The sequence below is a fragment of the Emydura macquarii genome, unplaced genomic scaffold (assembly GCF_026122565.2).
Source record: "Emydura macquarii macquarii isolate MOO-44397 ecotype Brisbane River unplaced genomic scaffold, CSIRO-AGI_Emac_v2 contig_2406, whole genome shotgun sequence".
NCBI classification, from domain to species: Eukaryota; Metazoa; Chordata; order Testudines; family Chelidae; genus Emydura; species Emydura macquarii.
This window is the reverse complement of record NW_027132543.1, coordinates 2489957-2510903: the sequence shown is the minus strand read 5'-3', so window position 1 is coordinate 2510903 and position 20947 is coordinate 2489957. Positions and strand designations below refer to the sequence as shown.

General features: G+C 38.2%; 1 long non-coding RNA gene across 1 annotated transcript; it reads left to right on the top strand.

The window, feature by feature from the left end:
• Positions 1-1051: 1051 nt before the first annotated feature.
• Positions 1052-19421, top strand: LOC137161916 (uncharacterized). Its single transcript, XR_010922217.1, has 3 exons — positions 1052-1156; positions 2709-2904; positions 19255-19421. It is a non-coding gene; the product is annotated as an uncharacterized lncRNA (long non-coding RNA).
• Positions 19422-20947: the final 1526 nt, after the last annotated feature.

The following is a 20947-nucleotide window of genomic DNA, read 5'->3' as shown; positions in this document are numbered from 1 at the left end:
AACATTTAAACTTTATAGGAAAAGTGAGCACATAATGTGCAATATGATGCTAGAAAATAGGATTAGGTAATGTCAACAAATTTCACGTGGTTTATTCACAGTAAATTAATTATTTAATTAATTTATCTGTGGGCTTTTCTATGGCACTTCTTATAATAGTTAAGAATGTTGTATACATTAATACAGTTAGCTTCCTAACACCTCTGTAGGATAGGGAAATATTACTGTTATTGTCTCCATTTTACTGACTTGTAGACAAGGCACAGAGCAGATTTCTTGCCCTAAGGTCAAATAGAAAGCCTGTGACAGCTCAGGAATAAACACAGATCTTTTAGTTCCCACTCTAGATAGTGTCTTAACTAGAAGACCAATCCATTTAACAAAAGGAAATGTATAGGTAACCAAAATAAAGTAAAATAAACTTGAAAATAATTAAGTGTAAAACCAATGAACTAAAACAAAGAATGCTAATAGGACTCAAACTCATCCTTATTCCTAAAATATTCCTAAACTGTAATTTAGAAATGTAGTCACATCTCAAAATGGACTGAGATTCAAACTTCCCTAAACTTTAGAGGTGTTAGGATCCTGGAAGACCTGAAAACTAACTTTTTGTGTGTTTGTTTTTGGTCAAAAGCTTTTGGTTTTCATGTTTTTCAATAACAACAGCAACAAAAAGTAGCAGTTTTCTGAGGAAAAATGCACACAAAATTTCATTTGCTCAATACCCAATTTTCTATTTAAAAAAAAAATAGTTGAGATGAAAAACACCAGCTCTAGTTAAGACCCAATTCTAATGTATACTGTTGAGCTGTATGTTCTTGCTACCTTAGATTTTAATAGTGAAGTGGGGGAGAGAGGAGAGAGTTCTTGTTTTTTTAGCAGAGTCCTTATGGAAAGAAAGCTATGTGCTATCAGCTAAATGTATATATATTGCAAAGACTTTAACTGCCTCCAATATAGAATATGAAACTAAGTTGTAATGATCTAAGACAAAAGTGGATGGCCTCAGAAAGTCAGTCTCTTTCTTCAGATAACGACAAACTGTTTCACTAAACATGGTTCTGCTACAAAGTCAAATAGGTCTGCAGCACTTGAGGATGAGAATGAACAGCTGTTTTCAATAAAAAAGAAGAAATAACTTTTTTGACAAATGGTAAGTTTATGAGTCTTTGAGAACTTGCCAAGTTGTCTTTTCATATATTTCTATACAGTCGTTTGCTCTTGGAGGTTAGAGAATTAGAGTGTAACTGACCTTGAGAAGAGCAAGAGTTGACATTTTTAATGAAGTGTCACAATTCTACAGGGGAATAATGTGCACTGTATTGTTGCCTCTGCTGTATGTGCCATTGTGGACAGAAGTATCATAGACCCTAAAACAGAGAAAAAGAAGTATGACAAATCATGCTGTGTATATTTCTCAGAACACATTCTGGCCCACAATCTCAATTGGTATAAATTGGCACAGTCCCATTAGAGCTGATTTATATCAACTGAAAATCTGGCCTTCCATCTCAATATGTAGTGCCTCATACTGGCATAAATTCAAAGGGGAAAGGATTTTCAATTGTAAATTACTCATTTAAAATAGCTGATACTTGATATTAAGCAATAGAGTAATCATGAGTGTTTATACAGCCCTTTTGCACCACATTTCCTTGGTTATGAGTATTTATTTTGGATTTGATTGACTGCAATTTTCTGGAGGGGCTTTTGAGGGCTAAGGAAGAGGCTGAGGATGGATTTAATTTCCTTTCCCAGCACACTATGCAATGTACTGAGCAATAGGAAGAAACATACACTGAGAGAAAATTAATGCCAAATGTCTGAGATTTTATGGTTATAAAGATATTATATATTATATATCGATATTATATGGTTATAGTGATCTGACATCTATGGTTTTGCATGTTGTGAATAATACATTAACTGCATTTTAAAATATTTTTGCTCATAAGTAACCTTACTTGTGTTGTTATCTGTTCTCTGTTATGGGTCAAAATCAAACCCCCAGGTCTTCATACTCCTGATTTTTGGACATTTTTGGACATTTTTGAACATTTAGATTCAGAATCAAAAGAATCAGGGAAATTGGTATCTGGATTAGGTAGGTTCTGTAGTGATTTACTTTTCGTCTTTATTTAAAGGAGTCCATCTGAGAACCCATGGTGGGGTCTTCTCTTTCTCTTTTCCTTACTCTGGAAGTAGGGATTCACCCACTTACATTTATAGAGAAGAAATTAAGTAACCTCTAGGAAAGTATAAGGGGATATTCTTAGTAAAGGGTTTGACTACTATGAGCCTACCTCCTAAAGAGAAGGATAAATTGCAACCTAAGAAAGTGTGAACAATGGATGGCATTTCTGTTTTTAATTTCTCTAGCTTCATTTTCTGAGATTGACCAGCCACTCTGTCTGTCTGTCTGTGTCTCCGGTTTCTCTTTTCATTTCTTGCCAGATTGCTTCCATAGACATAGGTTCACTTCTGGGTGAAATTTTGTTTTTGTGTTCCCCAAAGTGTATCCCAAAATCCTCAGACATACTTCTCTCCATCAAAAGGATACCATGTGGCCAATTAATTTGAATTTCATGACACATGAGCTCTTAATAAAGGTTACAGGTTGAAACTTTATCATTTTCATATGTGTAAAAAGTGATAGCACCTACAATGTTTCTATGTTTAACTATTTATTCTATGAATATTTTCAGAAATGCCCATTCTCACACTAAACTGCCCCATCCTGCGTTAAGGATGACCATGTTGGTATGATATTGGAGGGAAGTGAGTTCATCAGGTCTGTTCTAAAAAACAGAAGGAAAATAATGGGGTGGCTGCTCACCATTTCAATATATCAGAAGATGGAAGTACCAGGCTTCTGGGACATCCCCATGGAACACTGTCAGGGTAGGTAAGAGTTCATGGAAACCAAGGTAATAGTTAGACACCCTCCCCCCTGGTTGTCTTCTGTAAGGGATGGCAATGAAAGGACCTTTAAAGTAAATACCTCAGACCCTCAAAATGTTTGTTGCAGCTTGGAATGTGAAAATGAATGAATGTTCAAAACAGTTCTTATTTTGTTTCGCTGGTTCATCCATTCCTATTAAAATTCTTGATTTTTTACCAAGTCATGCATTAAACAATTAGAGTTCAGTAGAAATGTTCTTTTTGCACCAAGGATTAATACTAGTCTTTCTTGCTTTGGCATGCAGACTTAAATGCTCTAATTACAGAAGACCCTCGAACAGAATGATCCAAAGCTCTTCAATGTCTTTTCAGTCACAAGTAACAGAGAAAAAGCTCTCAAAAGTTTTCTCAGCACAAAAGAGCTCATGTTGTTTTAATTTCCCTACAAACACTTAATTGGTCATACTCCTTTGATTTAGTGAAGCTATCAACCATCTGTCTTCTTCAGATATAAGCCAGTAGAGTCCATTTGAGTAAAGACTACAGCTGACAGCTTGACTTTTGAAAGGGAAATTTTACTGAAAGAAAAGACTATTTGACTAAAAGACTAAAAGACTATTTGAAAGAGGTTGTGTTTCCTTTGTCAGCATCCAGGAAGTTTGCTAAACAAAATATATTGCAAACGTAGGGAAAAAATGTAAGCAGTAATGTTTAAGTGAGACAATAAAAAGTGAAAAGTACAATATATGCACTATCCCAAAGTTCCTTCAACAAGGACCATCAAGGGATTAAACACTCAATATTCTAAAGTCCATATATCAGGATACAAAGTGTCAATGATGTGGATAGATAGGTATTGTTACCCAGGGTTTTCTGAACCCAAAGCTCTTGGTAACTTTGTGAGGCAATGTCAAGACAAATTATTAGGGACACAGCATGTCCATCTGATAGATGATCGGTACAGACAGTACAAACAAGAAGCTTGTACTTAAAGCTCCTACTTTATTTAATTTCTGGCATGCACACACATGAGCAATAGGTTGGAGCTTCCCAAATTTATAGTCACCCCAAGGCCCGGAGTAGTCTTTGAGTGGGTCAGCAACAAGTTTCCCGTGGCCAACCTTCCATCTGCCACTGGGGTTCTTAAGTGGGAGTCACAAGAGTCCACCAAAGAACAAATCCACTCAATTCAGACCTTTTTATGCTTACAAGTGTTACAGCAACATGTCAGTTTAAAGAAACTGTTAAACAAGCACTTTCAAGTCATTAGCTTGCAGCTGTATTTGTACATACCAACAGTCAAATATAGCTAGACTTCCTAGTTTTCAAAGCCGCATGCTTCAGCAATTTTAAAAACAAGCTTAACAGGATGGCAGCAGGATCATGCTCACTTCTCATGGTCACTCAACCCCCTCCCCTCCTGCTTGCCTAGTTATGATAAGGCTGCTACAAAGGCCTTATAGCTGCTTGTGGCTGTAAGCACAATAATCAATGTTCCAGTGACTGGCAGTGGCTTAGGTATTCTGCTGGGTTGGCAATGTCTCCCCTAACAGTACATATGTCACCACATTTTCACTTTAACTGAGGTTCCCTGTGCGAGACAAATTTCTCATCACCTGCACCAATGGCACTGTTTTTTCTAAATGTGACTCTTTTCTTTGTCCCAGGTACAGGCATGTTTCATATCCACCTTGACTGAGAGACTTGACTGTGTTCTTGTCAGTGATGTGCTGCAATTATTTTAGGATGGATTTTTCACAACAATTTCCCCCCCTACTTGACTTGAGCTAAACCCCATATGCTAGTGGTTCATGTAACTCTTCTAAAGGAAAAAGTGAGGGAGTGGAGATTCTGTTCATTAGTTTCCCCAGTTAAATACGAAAATGCGTCCAAGGAGGGTGACGACACCACTAGTTAAACAATTCAGTTTAAGCTCCATTTTGATGTAAATGTTAATACTTTATTAGTGACATAAGTCTGCTCCTTGACACCCATCAGTAGTCCTGCTGAAGTCAATGGCATCAGGGAGCTATGGCATATATTGATTGATAGTCTTGAGTACAAACTGTGCAGTTTGAACAAGATGGTTATGAGGTAGAGTGGTAGAAAACCTTATAGGAAGATCTGGGATGTCGTTTCCTAGAGGTTTCTTTTTCTTTTTTTTTTTTTTTTTTATTACTTTTTCCTGGTTCTATATGTTTTTTGTTTGTTACATTTCAGCAATGTTTTTATAAGCTCCACGGATACGTAATATTTAGCACGAGTGTGAGAGAGGGAAGTCATTCAAACCTTCTATTCAAATGTTGGCTGAATTTTAGCAAGGGACTCCCAGCAGCCTCAAAGGGTTTCCTTTCCCCTAATACTACTAGGTCCTGATAAATACACCTTTGCTATGTTTTCATTTTAGTGGATGTATAATTACATAACATATGTTGAGGTAACTGATTTGTTGGCTTTCTTGCTTCACCCTGATTTTCCTTCATCTGACCCCTGGGAGATATTCTTATATTCTTACTCACGTTGAGTAGCATCTTACTCCATGAGTATATTGGCTTCAAGGGAACTACTATTGATGTGAGGTATTACTCATAAGAGTAAAGGTGGTAGAATTGGGCCCACACTAATGTGTCTGATGATTATTCTATAAGTGACTCAGGGTCTGTGGCTTGCTGGAGTATGAGGTACCAAATTCATAAGCCAGTTTCCTATTATTTTATCTTCCCAGACCTCATTGTTTTGGGGTGAAAGTGTGGAGAAAGAGGTTTGAACCATTTTGATTAGCTAAGATATGCTCTGAGGAAGTGAACACAGGAATACTGCTGCCACCTGACCCTGTCCCATAGCCCACTGTTAAACACCTGACCTAACAGAAAGGTTAGATACATATACATGGCATTTTTACTGCCAAGTATAAGCATTAATATATTGCTCAGACATTTTGTTTCATAAGGTGATTTCTGCCCACAGAGTAACAATTACTTCTCATACGTTTTTCTGAAAAAGAAAACAGTATTTAGACTGCCAAGATTTCTCATGAAAAGTTTTAAAAAATTAAAAATACTTTGTTACTAATTAGATAATTAGACAGTATGGTATTATAAACTTCAAAAGAGAAATGCACTTAAGCCTACAAGTATGTTACAATGTGTCTGTTTGAATTCATTTTAGTAGCCTAATTAACATTAGGTATTACCTCCACAGTTATGATTAAAATGTATAATCTATGGTACCATTAAGTCTTGTACTTTCCATCTCACTAGCTTCTTCATATAAACAAATTAGAACAAAGGTCATTGTTCTCATTTTTTCCATACCAACTGATCATTAAAGCAGCACATTACTGATTATATTGATAGATATGATAGGACACAATAGAGATGGAATTTTCAGTTTCATAAAGGGTGAAAACAATTATCATAAATTTAACAAAGGGAAAATCTACTGCACGATATGTTTCCTTTGAAATAGTATTGTCCTATATAGAAAGAGGTTTTGAAAGTTAGTTCCACAACAGAAAAGAACTCCATACAGATTGAAGAGGACTTACAAGAAAATGGGATCTCAACATGTGATTTGTGGAGGGCTCATGAGGTTGAATAATCACAGCTGAGCAGGCAGTGTTGAAACACTGCTCATCAACATTTTCAGTGCACATTAAAGTGAACAGACACTGCTGAGGGCATGCTCAAATCATGAGCTAGACTTACTGCTTATTTCAAATGAATGAAGGTACTACCACTTCACTGCAGAAAACTAAAAGAAACTACAGGCTAAATTCAGAAGTGATGTATAAAGCAGTGTAAGTTAATGCCCCTCAACTTATACCAATTTAGAGACTCCCTTAGACTCAGACAGACTCCCTTAGTCTTCCTCCTGATTCCCCCCTCTCTCCACAAAACCTGAGTATCTCTCCAGTACCTCAAATCCCTGTGCACTGACCTAATCTTCCTCTTGACCCTACCACCCAGTCCTGCCTACCCCAATGTCTCTCCTGTTCCCTACTTTCCTGTGCACATCTCCATTCTCCCTTCTTCACTCCTCAGCTTCCCTATCAGCCTCTTTTCTTTTCCCCACATTCTCTTGTCTCTTCAGTTTCTTGTCCACTTTCTTAAGAATAGATTGCAGGGTGTGACTTTCTTCCCTGAGATCAATCTGGCTTCAGTCCAATTAGAAGCAATGAGAGATATCAGACATCTTTATTATGATCATCCTCATTTTAACATCTAAAGAATGAAAGGAAATGGCAGCCATCTTGACTGAGGATGCAGTCCCATTTTTAGAAATGGGAAATACCTGTTATTTTTAATAAAGTTGAACATTTATGAGTTTGATGCCACAGATTGGGAAAGCATGAAAAATTTATAACCCCCCACCCCCATCCCCACCTCTTCCAATATCATGAGACTTGTGATAAAATTAAGATAGCTGGAAACTCTGGAATTATTTGGGGACAGAGTTGATTTATATGTGGTAGATGGGGAATGAAACTGACTTACAGAGGGAATGAAGATGGGCAGTGATAATAGAATATCCATGGATGTAGGGATATAGTGTTTGTAGTAAAACCAGTGCAGATATTTTTCATCCAGGTTACAAGTCTAAATTCTCAGACAAGTAGGTGTTAGGGAAATGTTTCAAACCATGCAGATCACTTTTCCTTTAGACCAGACAAGGAGTAGGAGTAAGCAAAAAAGCTGTACCTCATTAATAAAAAAGAGAGCCTACCCCTGACCAACCACAGACCCAGCCTGGATATTTTAGACCTTTCTGTTCTCCCTCATTTCCTGGTGAGACATGAGGAAAGGGGTTGATGGGATGTTGACTTGTGGGGAGGGCAGGAATTTTGATGTCTAGCTGCCCTACCTGCTGGCCACTTTCCTGGCTATAGGGACTCTGCTATTCCACAATTTGGGTGTGTTAATCTTTAGGGCATGCTGGAAGGCACTTCTGGTTTGTAAGGAGCTGAGCGACGGTTGAGACTGGGTAGTGCTGGAAAGGGGAATCTGTTGTGCTTATAACATTTTTGTTATACCTACAGTGTGCTGAGATATTGTGATCTGGGTAACTGAGAGTATCTCTGTATTTTAGGAAATGTGTTTTTAACAGATTGCCAAGGGTTCCTAGAACCTTGAGATAAGTACTCTTAAGTTGTACAGTGTAGGAAGGCACTGTGGCCTCCCCCGGAGTCAGGACCCGAGGAAGAGCCACAGCGACCAGGCCAGATCAGAACAGGCCCAGAAGACAAGTCTGCCCGGCAACAGAAAGGCCGGGCTGTGATAGGACCGCCTGGCCAGTCCAATCAGCGACAGCAGGGTGAGGCCCCACAGGAAGGGGCAGTATAAGAGACAGGCCCCAGAGTTCAGTCTGGAGGAGACTGCTGCTGGAGGCAGACATGCTGCCCCGCCGGCTGAAGCCTAGGCCAGAGTGGAGCCGAACTGACCCCAGGGATGCTTACCTCCCGGAACAGAGACCCTGACCATCCCGTGACCGACCTGGGCCTGGAGACTGGGTAAGGCCTTCTCGTAGCTGGACCCAGCCATTTTGCCCTGGTGGTGGGACCTGGCCACTAGGCCCCAGTGACTGGCCTGAGGCATCTGACCCACGGGACTGGACCAAGTCCCCTGAGCAACTCCGATGGGAGTCACCCCGAGGCCGGACGTGACCTGGAGGAGCTGCCGGAAGCAGAGCCCCCTGCGACAGGGCAGGACCAGGACAAGCTGCCTGAGGCCAGGCCACTCCCCCAAACCCTGAGACCTGGAGAAACTGCCCCTCGCAGAGGAGCTACCCGCCTTGTCACCTGTAGACAAGGAGGGACTGGCGGGCCTACGCCAGACAGAGTACCCTGGTGACCACAAGGACCCTGAGGAGCCAGGTACCTGGGGATACAGGGAGGAAGTAGCCCAGGGACAGCCATAGACAGTGGCTGAGTCTGAGGCACCCCATTGGCGTGTTGCGGTGGGAGCCCCGCCGACTCAGTGGCAAACGCCTTTGCCACTGCTAGGGCCCTGGACTGGGATGCAGTGGAGACGGGTGGGCCTGCGTCCCCCTCCCCACTTCCTTTGCCACCCCGGGAGAGCCTCCTCCTCCCTACCGCCCCAGAGAGCGAACCTACTGCTCACCCGCCCTGCCTAAGGGTCGGAGCCATTGACTGCTTGCTCGCCCCCCCCGCCTGGGGATCGGGCTAAGACCCACAAGAGATCTAACTGTTCTCCATTTAGGAAGGCTCTGCGGCCTCCCCCGGAGTCCAGACCCAAGGAAGGGCTGCAGCGACCGGGCCGGATCGGACAGCCCTGTAACATACAGCATATATAAAAAAAACATTAATAGGGTTGTTGTTGGTTTTTTTTTTTAATGACAACAGGCTGGATTCTGCTGCTGTTGACCCTGGCCAAGGCTGTTTCAGCACTCCCTGACAACAATCTGGATCACTTAGTAAACTGCTGTGAGCAAACAATATATGTTTGAATATGACTAAATGTAAATCTATACATCTAGGAACAAAGAATGTAGGCCATACTTACAAGATGGGGGGCTCTGTCCTGGGAAGCAGAGACTCAAAAGGATTTGAGGTGGATAATCAGATGAACATGAGCTCCCAATGTGACACTATGGCCAAAAGGTCTAATGTGAATCTGAGGAGGGGAACAGAGAGGTTATTTTATCCCTCGACTTGGCATTTGTGCAACCACCACTAGGAGGTCAGACTAGATGATCCTAGTGGTCCCTTCTGACCTTGAAGTCTATGAATCAATGAACTGCCTGGATGCTTTTGTTTGCATGCTGCCTACTTCCCAAACCTGAGCTATATCCTCCATCTCTTCCTGACCCTCACTCCTGCTTCTCCTTGCCACCTCACCTCTTCAACAATTTCATTTATAATGAATGATTAAATTATTCCATGAGGGTGCAGGAGGAAGAGCAACAGAATGGATATGTGGGAGGCCCCAGATGTGCCTGAAATGGCTGAGAGTACATGATTTGGCCACAAGCCTTTATTTTTCCAAAACATATTCAATTATCTGTGGCATTTCTCCAAGAAACATAATTGAAGAAACAGTGTCCCAAATATTAACCATAGACTGGGTTTCTGAAGCAATTCTTCCCCTCATAAATTATTTTGGAAGAAGTAGCCATTCTTTTCAGTAAGCACTTAAAGGTTCCTGTCTGCTCCCAGCCCAGATATTTAAAAGGCAGATGGGTAAAAGCCAAACTAGAGACTGATACTGAACTATATGTAATTAATTTATATGCTCATCAGTGGCTGATGACTGTATTAGGCTTTTAGAGTTAAAACACAAACAAGACAAACGCGGTGCATGAAAAAAGGTATTAAACAAAATAAAATTGTAAATATTTATTTGTATTTTTAGTCTATTTATAAGGCAGTTATAATGGGTTATATAAGCAGTCCACAGAGGTAAAAATGTTCCATATAATCACTTACAGAAGCAAGAATCAAGGGCCTCAGGAGAAGGGGGTCTATACTAGAACCTGTCATGAGGTTCTCTTGTTCTGCAGCAGGAGTATCTAGATGAAGTACCTAAATTCAGCTTCTTTGGATCTTTTATTAAGATAAATGACCCACAGTGCATCATCTTATTTGAGTGCCCACTACTGAACTTGTGACCTTTTAAAATCAAGCAGTTGGGTTAGTTTGTGCCTTGGAGAAACCAGTTCCAGGAAATGCCTGTAATGTTCTGACATGCTTGTATGGACATGCTTAGACCTGTCAGCAGCAGCTCTGAGTCTAAGAAAATAAATCAGTAATTTAGGGCATGTCTACACCAGGAAGATAATGTGCAAGTTAATGCATTTTAACTAATACATTTTAAACACTAGTATGGATGATGTTTAACACCTTTAAACATGTTAATGTTTGTGTACACTAACATGTTTAGATACATAACCTATTTTCATAGTCGAGAGGCTAACAAAGACCGAGAAATACAGTCAGAACAGACTTTACAGGTGAAATGCTCTGCACCCCAAAAGAAGTGTGTCACAGATGACAATACGTATTTCACAACAGTCTAATTCCTTTATCTTCAGTTAAAGAGAACAAGCAAAACTATCGGCAATAGAACCCTCAGGTAACTCCCCAAAATATTGCCCTGATGGATTGTGAAAGTAAAATACAGATTCAATTGTTTGTTTGTTTTTTCTGGATTCAAACTGAGGAGAAGATGATGTTGGTAGGACTTTGCATGCTCAATACAAGCCTAATCTTGTCCATGTGAAGTCAATGAGAGTTTTGCTATTGAATTCAGTGGGCACAAGATGAGGCTATAGATGTACAGTGTGTACAACCAGATAAATTCAACAGCAATAAATTACCAGCATAGTATTGCATTCATCCAAATGTACTGAAGAAATTAAAGTGTGAAATAGCAGTGATTATGACAAAGTCAGGCTTCATTGGTGAAATTCAATCCTCCCACACAAAAGCCAGAGTGATATCCTTTGAGTGGGGACTAAAAAGAGGCTCTAAGAGAGGAAGTGTACACATCTGATCTCTAACAGAACTACTTCTCCCTGGTGATTATTCCAGCCTATGGACTTTAATACTGTCTGCTGTCCTTCTCCTTCCCTTGCAATGGGAATGTTTGGCCACTCTGTGTGATCATGGATCCAGTTGCCAGCCTGCCTCCAATCTGCACTGGCCTATTTGGCGTACAAAGACCCCACTGAAACAGTTCTCTCTGTATAGGTACAGTGAAGGCTAAAGTGATATTTCCACATTGTGCAGGGCTTTAGAAAGGCAATCTGCAGATGAGTGAATTTCCATCTGTCTTTACAAGTGGCAACTGTTTCTAAAGACTGAAAAGTTGCTAATGTGATGCCTGTCTTCAAAAACAAGAGAGACACAGAGTTAAAAAAAAATACAGATCTGTGTGCTTCACCTCAGCTCGAATAGAAGACTGAGAGTGTAATTAAAGTGACGCTACCACAACACTTTGGTAAGTATCACCTGACAAATTAACGTAAGTGAAAATTATGTTCCTTTAACCTGTTAGAGTTCTTTGAAAAGTTAATGAATGGGAGATAAACGTAAGCCCAACAGATATAATTTACTTGGATTTTTTTTAAAAGCTTTTGATAATGTGCCTCAAAAGCGTCTACGGAGGATAACAGGTAACCACAGTGTAATGGGTTAATTCTGTCATGGATTTTTAAACTGGTTAATCAGTGGAAAAAAGAGTCATCATGAGGCACTTCTTCTCAGAACTGAGAGACATAAGAGTGGAGTTCCCTAGAGTCTATATATTGGGCTCTGTCACCGTGCCTCAGTCGGTCCCAGCTGAGAATGCTGAGAAATAGGGCAGACTCACCCCCAAACTGTTGTTTATTCTATCGTTAGATTATACCAAGCCAGTAACAAATGTGAACTTCTGTCTTACCACACTGGTTAATAATAAAATGCAGTCTCTGTAGGAATTCCAGCCCTTGGCTCACCACCCAAACTCTAGACTTTATGATGAGTGGTTACTGAAAACCAATTTCATCAGATATATAATCCTTCTCTATTAACTGGATTTTCAGGTTACATCAGATATAGGGTCCTTCTAATTCTAAGGGATCAGCCACTTAGTCAGATCAATATATAACTCAGATCCTACCCAAGAATCATGCTGATGCCAATCCTTTAGTAAATAAAAACTAAAGGTTTAATAATAAAGGAAAAGAAGAGAGGTATAAATAGTTAGATTGTATACATACAAGTGATTTTTCAGTGTTCATAAATCATGATCATGGCAGTGACGAGATAAATTGCTCGCTTGCAAAAGTCTCTCTGTGGAATTACCCAAACAGGTTGTGGGTCATCAGTCCTTGTTCAAAGCTTCCATGTTAGAAATCCAGTCCAGAGAAATGCAGCAGGAAAAAAAATTATTATGTTATGTGCAACTGCAACAACCTGTCATTCATCAACAGGATTTGAATCTTCAGCACTGCAGCAAAGATTTTTTACATACTAACACAGTTAGCTGGCTGTAAGTGAAGGCTGTTATCTCAGAACAGGGAATGGGATGATAGCACAAAGTACTGGATACATGAGGTGATCTGAGGAGCCAGGCTCAACCTACTCCCACCCCCTCCTCCCTGGAACTGGGGGATCTCCTGCCCCATATAATGCCTATAAGGGAGATTACAGGATCCAGAAAGTAGGAGGGTGCCTTGTCCAGCTCTCTTTCCTCCCTCTTTTTATAGTTATTCCCAGCACAGTGCATGCTGCTGCTGCTTTGATGGTGGCATGAACCTTAGAATATTCATATTCAGTTTTTATTTTGACATTTTGGCAAAATTTTCCTGAGAAATGTTAGTGGGAAAAAGCACTCAGTATGGAAGGTGCTCATATACTACAACAGAGATCACAACAGAAGCCTATATAGAAGAGACTAAAATAAAGAAACAAAGGGGTCTCATCTAAACCTGATGGAATTTCATGGGACAAGGACACTTTTCTAGCCCATGGCATTTCTCTCTGCTAAATTTCAAAGACCTGCTGCAAACATTTAAGTTTAGAGTTTCTCAGAAAAGTCATCAGGGTCTTTAATAATGGAAAGTTGTCAGGATTCTATAGGTAGCAGGATTGATACCAGCTTTCTCTGTAATAACAAGTCTGTTGCCAGAACATTATCTACCACAGCATTAATCAACAGAGCCTGGATTTACTGCCACACCTATGGTTCTGCCAAAGCTTCTACTTTACGTTCTTTTTGAATAGGGATAAAGGATTGATATCACTCCTTTCTAAACTTGCTCATCACACATGATCCAATTTTTTGGGCTAAGACCTTTATTTACAAATGGATGTATGTTCTAAAAAGCTGGCTGGCAGGGTTTATACTGCTGTCTCATTTCCTCATACTGAAGTATTTTGGTTTCCTTGGACAGTGAAAAGCCAATTGAGACATGAAAAACCAACTGAGGGAGTAAAGTGTGGGATGGAGGAAAGTGACATGGGCAGAGCTTTGGAAGGGGAAGATGACTTTAGATGTAGCAGTTTGGATATATTTGAGGGAAGCTGATTCCAGGGTTACTTGGTTTGGAAGTTAATCAGACTGACCAAAAGTTCCTGAGATATGGCCATTTGTACACTAGGACTGGGACTTGCAACATATTTTTATAACAATAAAATAATTCCCTTCACCTCAGGAATCACTGGATAAAATTCTGTGAGAGGGTTTACTTAGGAGGTCAGATTAGATTAACATTTGATTTTAAAATCTATTTTCAGGAAAATGTTCTGGTGGTGTTGGTCAAGGGTGTCTTTTCTCATCACTGGAAAGATTACTGTGCACCAACTTACACCCAAGTAGATAGTAACAATATTTTGTCACTGCTTCCCTGAAGTGAATTTTAAATAAGATTACTCTCTTAAGTAATAACTGTTTAAGAAGTAAGTGTAAAATTTTAAGGATGACAGGAATCATCATCTGTGACATCTCTTTATCTATCTAGGTATTTATAACATTTATTACCATGGTATTTAAAGAAAAAGCAGAAAGAAATTGTAACAAATCAGTTGAATTGAAATTTCAATCTGTGATTTTATTTTTAGTGTACAGTATATATATCCAGACTCTATGTCTGAAACCTAAGGGTACAAGAGTCAAGTTTAAATGAATTATAGAAAGTTTTAAATCATTTATTAATATCCTATTATATCTTCTGCTCACTTAATATTGACTTTTTTTTTCTATCATGATATCTCTGACTTGTAGAAGCATGTTTGCCAGAAAGTCTCTGATCCAGCCATGCAATGATAAATGTTCTTCCTGTATTTTATAACTTTATCTAGAAAGGTGAACCGTCAAACAAGACATTCTCCCAAGTAAATAATTCTATGGGCTTTTTGTAATTAAAAAAAAAAAAAAAAAAAGAATGTTCTCATATTTTATCCTTTTTTGTTGTTATTAATATAACTCTTTCTATCTCTGGGTGGTTTTAATTGTAAAGTAGTAAAGATGGCCTTATTTGAGATTATACGATTAATGAACAATAGGAAGACAGTTCACCCAAGGAAAGGACAGTATTTAAATCTAGTCAGGCAATTGCCTGTGACCATAATTAGGTTAAATTAAGTTTGCATTTAGTGTCAAGAGAGAAAATGTCCTTAATCCATTAATTTACCATGAACATTTGTATTAACTAATCCTTTCAATCTGTAGCAAAATGTCATGCTAGACTCTGCTTCTTATGGTAATACTTTCCATATTCAAGACAAGATTCCCAAGTCTCAGGTACCTTTAACATCTAAATCTATCATACACTGAAGCATTCATACACTGAAATTCAATAGGATTGTGTGTATTTCTTCTTTTGTTTGGTACCATTGTGCTTGTTTTACTCTCATTCATTTATTTTATTTATTTATTATCTCATTCATTACAACTTGTTGCTGAGCACTTTCTACCTATAGAGAAATATTAAATTGTTTAAAATCCTTTAGATCAGCAGTTCCCAATCTGTGGTCCGCAGATCCCCGGTGGTCTGTGCGGCTACTACAGGGGGTCCATGGAAAAGAAAAATAATAAAATAGTCACCAAGGAAATTACTGAGTGCATATTATTTCTTTGTTATTACGTTAGATTTCCATAAAAAAATGGAGTGTAAAAACAACTAGTAGTATGTGGTGGTCCACAAAATGTTTGGAGATTGAAAAGGGATCCCCACACTCGACAAGGTTGGGAACCGCTGCTTTAGATAGCGGAGCTTATTGTAAATCAGTTTTTTTGTTATGTAAATATATTTTAAATGGCTCATTTTCATATATTGATTTTCATATTTACTCACAAATGTTTTTCTGGCTTCTGGTAAAGGTAGAATTTCTGGCAGCAAAAGGTAAAGGAGTGGAGAAGAGTTTAGACAGTTTGTGGTATGAGTTACAGTATTTATACAAACTGACTGGATTTCAGACAGGCATCAAAATATTGAATGCGTGTATGAACTATACTTTTTAGTTGGCAAAATTGAGCAGGAAATCTTACAAAATCAGGCTCGCTTTCATATGATATAGTGGTGCTTCAGGAACCAGTTAGAAATATAATGAGATAAATTTCAAGTCATGGATGGAAACCAGAAAAAACAACAAAAACTCACCCATCTATATTTTTCAGAATCTCAAAGGTTTTGCTTCAGATTACTTCTAAAAATGTATACATTTCAAGGAAAGGGACAGAGATATTTCAACTGGATAAATTATTCCTGTTCATTAGAAAGGAGAAGGATTAAAAATAAGAACCTCTGTGTAAGAGTACATCACCATATCCTGGCTTCTCTCAGATCAGACGGCTCATTTTGTGTCAGTACTGAGAAGCCTTGGCCATGTGAAAAACAAAATAATACCTTTTGGTAATCAATGAATAACTAATATAAGACTAAATAATTATTGCCCTCATGCCCCACAAGTGTTGGGATGCACAAACTGTACAAATGGAGGATTTACACATATTTTAGGGTATAAGAGGTTATTTTTGCTCACACCTATCCAAGAAAATGTCCTGAACTAATGGCTTCCTGCTGCCCCATGACTGGCTGATTTCTAATCATTGTACTTGCTTTCATTATTTTTGCTTTGATTAGTTTAATTTTCCTGTTAACCATGGAAAGTTCTGATCTAACACCATAGTACCATTTGCTATTTTTGATTATTCTTGAACCCTATTTGACTGAATAAAAATACTAGGGAAATATCATTAGTAGCATACAAAGTGAATTCAAAAAGAATATTCACCACATTCCTTCTAATATGCAAGGCTTTGAATATTTGTACAATATTTGTATATATTGAGATTGTAACGGACTACACAGAGAATGTGATTTGGTTCCAGCAGTCCTTCAGACCTGCAGATTTTTCTGTGGTTCATACCTAAAATTTCTATAGTCTTTAAATAACCTGGATTCTTTTACATGGTACCTTTTTCACACCTATATTCTTTAATTTAATTTTTTGTCTGTACAATTTGTCACCTGTACACTCAAATAATGAAAGAATAAATGTAGAAATTGATCTTGGGATAAATAAATTATGGAAGTCACAACACTATTGTTGAAAGTCAGTAACTAATTGTTTGAAACAATCATGATTGTGCTAGTATAAGAATACCATTATTTTGTGATCTTGTAATAAAATACCTTATTATAATGCATACGTTATATGGACAAAATGTTCCAACCCAGGTACCAAAAGTTAGACTTCTAAATCTATATTTAGGTCTGTGCTGTACAACTCATATACATACAAATGATCACTTTCTCACAAAAACACTGGGTCATTGAAGTAAATAGATCTACTTATATAACTACATACTTCCCAGAATGAGAGAGGATTTTAAAATGTAGCCTTCAGTGTTTCAATAAAAGGGGTCTAACTACATACCAGAGTAGCCTTGCTTTATGGTGAGTAGCATCTTTTGTCCACATGTAGTCCCACTGAAGTAAATGTGACTACTCATTAAGTAAAGTAATATTCCACATGAGTAAGAAAGAATCTGTCCCTTTTAAGTATGCTGCGCTCCTGAAGTTCCCCTTGAAATTGGTGGGATTTATATGTGCCTTAGTATAAATTTAGGAGCCTGACATTTCAAAATTTTGGTCTATATATATACTTAAAGGTAAGACACTTTACATACACTTTTGATTTTAGTGCCATTATAAACTCTCAGTAATGTTTCATTAATTTAGTATTTTGCATTATTGCATATTTATGTATTACTTTTCCCTATGCATCATAAACTAATCTACTGTACATTGATATGAGCATATTTTCTATCTGGTACAGGAAGTCAAATTTCCATACTGGAATAAATAAAGGTCAGGCAGCTTCTGAGAGGCAGTTTTTCAAGGCAGAACTGATGGCAGCTTGTAAATCCATTCTGGTCTGTGTTAACGTGAAAGACATACACCAAGATGTTTGGAACATTTTTCTGTATTTTTATGAGGTACAAGAACAACTTGAGTTGCATGGACAGGGACATTGACTTTAATTGTATTGAAAATATTTACAATGGTTCAAGCTTACTGGAACTTTGAATTAATCAACTAATTTTGGGGCTGTCTGGTTTTTATTTTTGTTGGCTGTGTTATGTTGGGAATAAATATTTAAGTTGCAGCAAATTTAAGTTTTATAAAATCAGTTTGAAAATCTCTATTTGGTAATTTTACTTTTGACTGGTAATTCAACATTTTAGCTTCTATATTTTAAATATTGTGAGACTATGACATATTTTCTTTAATTAATGGGAGTTAGTGTTTAATACTTTTGCTCATTTTTTTCAATGTATAGGGTCCAATTATTATAGCCACTGTATGCATGGTACAAGTGTGAGCTTTTGGAATTAGAAAGTCCTTTTAGAAAAGTCAGTGTGTGATCCATTTCCTTTTCCTCTGACAAAATTTGCTTCATTGCCAGTGCTTCAAGACCAAAAGGATGTCCCATTAAGGCACATAATATAGTCTCTAAACTTCATAATCTGTTGGTAGCTGCTTGCTTTTTAGAAAATCTAGATAAAATCCAGACTATTCTCAAAGGTCACTGCCACTTCTAGTAATTGATGCTTTTTGGAATGACAGGCTCCTAAATCCTGAGATATGTACTTAGTATAGTAGCTTCTTAGCATTTGTTTGCATCTATGCTCAGTGATTCATAGCTTATCTTATTTAGCTGAACTATCTCATTGTATGGATGAAACTACAGTGTGATCTGCAAATAATATTTGAGAGGGTATGTTAATAGTCAATAGGAATCAGTATGAAAATTGCCATGAGTTGTTGAAATCCTACAAAATGCTGAACAGTTGAGCTTGTAGCAGTTAGAAGATACCCAGAAGTAGTTAACACAGATCTTCTTTGAATTAACCTCCTCCCAGACTTCCATGTGGAAAATCAGGAGCTGAGCAGGCAGTGGTACTGCAGAACATAATTTGCCCCCTGTTCAACTGCTCAATCCACTCCACAAAACCTCTTCCGCCTGAAGCCCCAGCACAGGGGCTTCATAGGAAACAAGGATTGGTGGTAGGGCTGTGGAGATGGCACTACCTCACCCATTTTGCACACACCAGGAAGATTCTTGCATGGGGAGTCTCCTTTGTGTAGAGAAACAGAACGTGATGCTATGGTCATTATGGGCCAGTTTTTGTCACCCTTATGTGCACTTGCACCTTACTACACAGACAATCCCACTATAATAAATGTGACTATTTATGAAGTAAGGCATGACACACAAAGCTGTCAACATCTGACCCTTTATTTGCACATGTTGTATTCATGCTGCTTAGAATAACATGCTTCAGTTTTTAAACAAAAATGATTTCTTTTGATTAAATATGGACTGCTTCTTTTTACTTTTAGCACCTGGAACAATACAATTGGGTTGGCCAGTACAATGAAGAAGGAGCCATTTTTCTGACTAGGAAGTACACAGAAAGCCCATTACCTGTCTCCCAACTATCGTCTTTGTATAAAGCAAAATATTTTCCATTTGTATTTGATTTACAATATTCTTAGCATTAACACAATGTGAAATCCTGTTTTATCTTTTACTAATATTTTCCCTCTCTCTTTAATGACAGTTATTGAAAATAACAAAGGTTCTAGTGACATGTGCAGCTGGAAGTGTGTTGTGGCTCCTCTACCAGCTGTTCTTTTATTGGAAATGAAAGAAACAGGGGGCTCTCTCTTTTTTGGGAAATAATGATCCCAGGGTGCCCTGTGATCTATCACTGGGGCATATGCAATGGCATAAAGTGCTAGGAGTGGATGTCAAGGCAGCAGAAATGAAAGCAAGAGTGGATTCTATTGAGACTACTTCTTAACACAAATACCAACGAGCCACGACATTCTTCCTACTGATAATCAAAATAGAAAAATACCTTCATCAGACTAAGAGGCCACAGAGCACTTTTCATACAAGCTCTAGTGCAATTTCCTTATAACGCTTAAAATAGATATTTCAGGTCTGCCCATATCTGAACCATCTAAGCAATTTTATTTTTATCAAAAGCTCATTAGAAATTTACACACAATAATTATCTGTTTATAATGACCACCATAAGAAGCACCACATAAACAATTCCATTATATGTCTTCAACAGATTCATAGGAAAATGACTGTCCTTCATGCTGGACTCTGCTAGTTTTTTGAATGTAGCACATTTATATAGCCCAGATTTTCACCATACAGTACTGTTACTTAACTAACTCAGCCTGTAACTTGATTGTAACCCAACATAACATTTATTTCCAGTCATGTAAGTAAAATTTCGGTAAATATGGGCATAAGTACGACAAAGTTAATATAAACAATACGTTGCAGAGTAAACAAGCTTGGTAGATTCCAATACAGAATACTTAGTGCACAAATCTGTGCAAGAAGAGGGGTGCTCAGAGGGTGTTCCCTGTGAATTTCCTTTGGCTTTGGAATTCACAATCCCCTTGATTCAAAAAAAGCCCAAATCTGCTGGCCTTCAGGACATGCTGCAAAGCTAGCCTTTTGGTGGGGGGCACTTGGGAAAGAAATTAATAGAAAGGTATGGTTTGAAGTTGAAAGGGGGGTTTGTTTATAGCAGGATTTATCTAGCTTCAACTTCCAATCATTGGATCATGTTATATCTTTCTCTACTAGACTGAAGAATCCATTATTAAATATTTGTTTCTAATGTAGCTATTACAGACTATAATCAATCCACCACTTAACCTTCTCTTTGTTAAGATAAATAAGTTGAGCTCCTTAAATGTATCACTTCAAGGCATATCTTCTAATCCTTTAACCATTCTCATGGCTCTTCTCTGAACCCTCTCAAATTTATCAATACCCTTCTTGAATAGAGGTCATCAGAACTGGAAACAGAATTCCAGCTTCAGTCACTCCAGTGCAAATACAAAGGTAAAATAACATCTCTACTCCTACTTGAGATTCCCCTGTTTATGCATTAATCCCAGGATCACATTAATTCTTTTAGACACAGTGTCACATGGGGAGCTCATGTTCAGCTGATTATCTGCAATGACCCCCAGATATTTTTCAGTCAAGTTTTCTTGACCT